Here is a 5,425-nt window from a genome sequence, read left to right as displayed (position 1 = left end):
CTGTTTGGTTGTGATTTTTGTGTGTTTTTGTTTCTTTTCGTGTTTTTTAACTGAATTTTAAAAGGTTGTGCAATTGTGTTACAATTAAATATATCCATCTAATTGTCCAATGCTCCTAGATCAGAGTCACTCCTTCCATCATTCTCAACCAATCCTTTCTCCAAGACTTATTTCCAATTTACCACTTCCTTCATCATATGTGTACATTGACTATTCTAGCTTTATTGCCCCTTGTTCATTTTTCATTCATTCTATGTCTTTAGTATATTTCCATTCTGGTTTCAACTTCGTGATAGTCATTCTGTTAAACTGTCTATTAATACTTTGAAAGGTTTATATACATTCCATGGACTTTAAATCCTGCATATTCTTGAACTGATGTCAGCTTATATTTCCATAATTCATTCATCGGCATCAACAATTTGCACGACTGGAGACGTGAGGCACCTAAACATGATTTTATTCTCATCCATTTGGATGAGAATAAAAAAAAAAAGTTAAAAAATGGCTTAGAATGTATTCCTAACTATGAATTTTTATAAATGGCTATGTACAATGGTGTGATTCTTTTATTTTACAAGGAATAATATTTTCTACTACCTATAAGTTTTGGAAATAGAAGAAAATTAAAATTTACACCTAGAGAGGAATACTATAGAAATAGAAGACAGATATTAGGTTTGTCATATCTCTGATGAGTACCCATAATCAAGACTTAAAGTCATTTCTTACTATGTTAGACAGAGAGAAAACATAAAATAACATATGATAAGGCAACTATTTGTGATTTTTTTAAATATACCTTATTAAATGATGAAATTTATTAGCTCACGGTTGGGTTTGATATTTAGGAGGCTGATCTATTTAACACATTTTTGGAAGGCCCTTACTGAAAAACACAAAATGTGGGTGATACTATTTCTACACTTTAATGAATGGTTGAACGTGTTTGGCATTAGTGCTGTGTAAATAATTCAACTCTATTGTAACATGCTCTCTACACTTGAAAAATTTGTAAGTCACTAAGTATCATCAACTTGTCAAATGTTATTTTGGCGAATGTGATTTTAAAAAGTTTATTTGAAAAGGAATACACTTTCAGGAGATTAAATATAGATTATCATTGGTTTGAGAGTGACATTTTTATACCACAGAACCATGTTGTACTGAAGTTCCAGTGTTTTGAAGCACTCCTTAGTGCTTCAAATATTTTTTTCTGAATTACATTTGACCTCTAAGTAAAGTTTTCCGGGCTTTGGTAGACCAATTATCGAATTTTCCTTCCAGGAACTATTTTTTGGCCCACTTATATTGGAATAAAATCTTTCATTAATCATAGGGGAGGGGTATTAAAATAATCTTATGACACTTTGTGAACTTGTTCACTCATATTGGCTGGTCATCTGTAAGTTGAATGTTTGAATTACAGTACTTTCTCTCAAATTTTGTGCTCATCCTTCATTTTAAGTTGCCTTGCATTTCACAATTGCTTACTGCCAATTCCTGGATCTCAAGGAATTGGGGCCCTGAAACATAGGAAATGAGAAATTGAGATGGATCTTTAATTACTTTGTGTTGACATGTTGCATGGGCCTGGGTGAGAAGTATTGCCCTTGTTATCTGATGATGCAGGTAACTGGGACCTGGGATCCTAGGACCCATGGGTACTGCAGAAGAATAATATTTTTTAGACATCTTAGCAAAATTTGGGCATAATCAGTAGGAATTCTTCAGAAATATGGAGAAAGACAGTTTGGGACAAGCGAGTTAAAACAATAAACAGAACAGCAGACTAAAATCCATTATAGATTAGCGGAAAACATTGTTTTTTTTACCATGTGGATTCAGAAGACCAAGAACAGTTGGAATGTATCACAAGTTTATACTAAAGACATTGCATTGATACTTTTTATATTCTAATATATAATTTTAAACCTAATTATTTATATTCCAATTCTATTTATTGGAATAAATAAATATCAATTTATTTGTCAAATTATCAACTAATTCTAGTAAGTTTCACTGTGTGAAATATAAGATCAGCACATATAAATATAAAATATATAACTATATATAATATAATTAAAAGGCACACGTTTTGCGTTGTTCTGTTGTAGTTACTGTATCAAAGGCAACTCTGTTTTAAAGTATTATTCCATTATCTCTACCTCAGTGTTTGATATAGTTAGACCTAAAGCTTTACCATTTGTAGATTCACAGCATGGAGGCAAGAGGAAACACTGTGATTAAAACATTATGAATTTAATGCCTAATAATGAGGAGAAACACATGGACTTCTGCAACTATGAAAATATTTGGTGATAAAAAGGCAGTAGTGTAAGTTCCTGCCCAGTTGGATGGTAGATAGGCCAGGACATTAAGTAATCATGCATACTAACAATTTTTTCACCTTCTTGGCTTTAGCTACTTTTGAAATGGAAGATATAATAAACAATTATAATTTGATAAAATACCTTCTAGTCTGAACAGTTCTGTTTGAACTGTTCAGCTCTCTATGATCCCTTGTAACCAAGATGAGTTTTGTTCCAGTAAGACAATCTATGCTGTCAGTGTAAGATATTCTGGTTGATCTGTTCCCACATGGAAGAAGGGTAAAGGCTCAGGTAGACATTTGTGCCAGTAACACCTCATTTGAGAAAATGTCAGCTGAATAAGTTTAGAAGTAGCTCTTAAGCAACGCTTACTTTGAATCCATTAGGTCCACAAAGCTAATTCAGTTGGATAAATAAGTACTTGAAAAAGCCATCACCTTTGGACCTATCTATAAATAATTGAGAGTACGATCAAATTCCGAATAAAAAGACTTAAGATAATCATTGACAAAAAAATTTGCAAATGTGAGCAATCGACTGATCAATATAATTTTTTCCACTATTCACAGAATTTTAGGGAAATAAGATCGATAGCATTGTTAGGAATAATAAGGTTTCCTTGTTACAGGTAGGCATCCATAGATATAAGCCTGTATAAAGATTGCATCATTAACTACTTAAATTTAGAGGATACTACATGCTTCAGCAGTACGTATACTCAAATTAAAATACAGAGATTAACATGGCACTTGCACAAGGATAATATGAAAATTTGAGAAGTATTCCATATTTTTCACTCTTCAGATGCAAGAAATGAAAAACAGTTATTAAAAAGTTGATTACAAAATTACAAGTGTAACAATACAAGTAATTTATATAATTCAATTTAGTTTGATATCAGTGTATTAAATCTTCACCTCTGAAAGGCTTTTACATACCATAAACTTTACAAAACTTTTCAAATTAGACAACATTGTTATTTTATCCCAAAGAAAATAATATTATGACCTAGAAAAAAAAAGGAATCAAACTGTTTCTATATGGAATGCAATCGGAAAGGACACATTAATGAACCTATATATTATAAAATAATGTAGAATTCAAAGTATATCTAGGAGACAATAAAATAAATTATGAACATTATGCAAACATAGAATATAGAATATTTTAAAATATATTTTTTCAGACAAGCACCAGAAATCTTGTAGTTCCTGTACTACTCATTTCAACAGGTAAGTTAAAATTATTTCTGATTAAAAAATCACAAACTCTGAAGAAATCATTATACATGTATACAAAAACTATTGAATACTTTTTGACATCCAATGCAGGCAATTCGCTTGGAAGAATTCCACAGAATCCATGAATTTTTACAGTAAAATATTGGTCTTGCCGGGCACTGGTGGCTCATGCCTATAATCCTAGCTACACAGGAGACTGAGGATCATGGTTCAAAGCCAGCCTGAGAAGGAAAGTCTATGCTATTCTAATCTCCAATAAACCACTAGAAAACTGGAAGTGGAGCTGTGGCTCAAGTGGTAGAGTCCTCACCTTGAGTTGAAGAGCACAGGGATATCTCCCAGGCCCAGAGTTCAAGCCCCATGACCGACCAAAAAGAAAAAGATATTCCTCATATTTGGATTGTGAAAATATTTTGTAGGGACACAAAAGATGGACTCGCATTTTTGAAATTTAAGAAACTTAACCCGACCATTAGGACTTAGGTGAATAATTTGTACAGCTTTCCACAACTTCATAGACATAGTGATACATAGTTATCCTTTTGGCAATAGCAAATGCAGTTTCTTTTATGTTGTTCTTCAGGCCTGGTTGTATATAATGGTTCAACAGAAGGAGATCCAGCGTATCTTTTCTATCTCAATTCTCAGCAGGAAAATATAAGGGGGTCAAGAGGCCTTTAGTTTGGGCATTGGTATCTGTATCGTGATGAAATAAGAAAGAAGCCATTCTGGTATTATTCCACGTATATGCACTGTGCAGGGGTGTTCAGTCATCTACAGTTATTGCATGTGACGCTTGAGACACCAACTCACTGACAATGTCCACTGTAGGCTTCTCGATGAAGTGGCGTATACTCATCGTCATCCCTACTATTCACATGAGTGGCCTTTTGGGAAAGAAGTCTCCGCACTGTAGTAAGCTGAATATTTTTGGCAGCCCAATGAAGAAATTTGCTGGGATCTTTCTCCATTGCATTTGCAATTGATACCATTCCTTACTTTTTCATCTTTTTCCTAATATTCCTAAGAATTGCCTAACCAGATACTTTGAGTGCCCGTGGGAATGAGGTGTCCATGTATTTCCTAATAGTTCACATTGGTTTTACTGGTCAGAAATATCCGGTGAATTTTCTGCGTCTGTTTATTCACCATGATTTATTTTCTATTTTTCCGATTTTCCAATTCGAAATTATTCTAATTGGAGAGTAAGGAATTGATGGAGAGCAGAGGAAAGATGTTCCTCCGTATTCAAATGTACACACTGAAAATGAGAACCAGTGATATCTTCATGTGCAGCTTATTCTAAGAATGAGAAAATAGGAAATAATGCCTTCTATATAAATGATTTGGAAAATGGCAGAGCAAAAAATGAATTGATGCAACCAAAAATATAAAAGCAAAACAAATTAGGATAATTATGGGCAATCATATTATCTATGAGAACCTAGAAAGGGAGAGAGAAAGAGACAGATGTGCAATGACCTAGCTAGCCACAAAAACCATGCCTCTGATCAATTTATAGAGCAAACAAAGTTTTAATTTTTAAAAAAGATGGAAATAGAATTTATGTATTTACTTGAAATTAGTAAATACATTTTTAGTAGCCTACATAAAGAGACATACCTTTGACCAAATTACAGACAATAAACTAATTCCTTGATAATTCTAGTAACAGATCTGACTGAAATCAGTTGAATCATATTTTTGCTGTACAATGAAGGAGTAAGAAGGTAGTAAAGCAGCTAGAGAAGGCAGGGAGATTGTATCTGTGACAAAACTTTGTGGAAATTGGTATTGAGGATTTCTTCCTGGTGATCCACTTGCACTGGAAGCATGATTCTGAACTATTGT

The 5,425-nt window shown here is 33.2% G+C and overlaps 1 pseudogene; it reads left to right on the top strand.

The window, feature by feature from the left end:
• The first annotated feature begins 3,030 nt into the window (after positions 1-3,030).
• LOC122114785 lies at positions 3,031-3,127 on the top strand (annotated as a pseudogene).
• Positions 3,128-5,425: the final 2,298 nt, after the last annotated feature.

Source organism: Dipodomys spectabilis, unplaced genomic scaffold (assembly GCF_019054845.1).
Source record: "Dipodomys spectabilis isolate Male_0828 unplaced genomic scaffold, ASM1905484v1 ptg000110l, whole genome shotgun sequence".
Classification (NCBI taxonomy): Eukaryota; Metazoa; Chordata; class Mammalia; order Rodentia; family Heteromyidae; genus Dipodomys; species Dipodomys spectabilis.
Note: the sequence above shows the minus strand (reverse complement) of the source record. Positions and strands in the feature narration are given on the sequence as shown.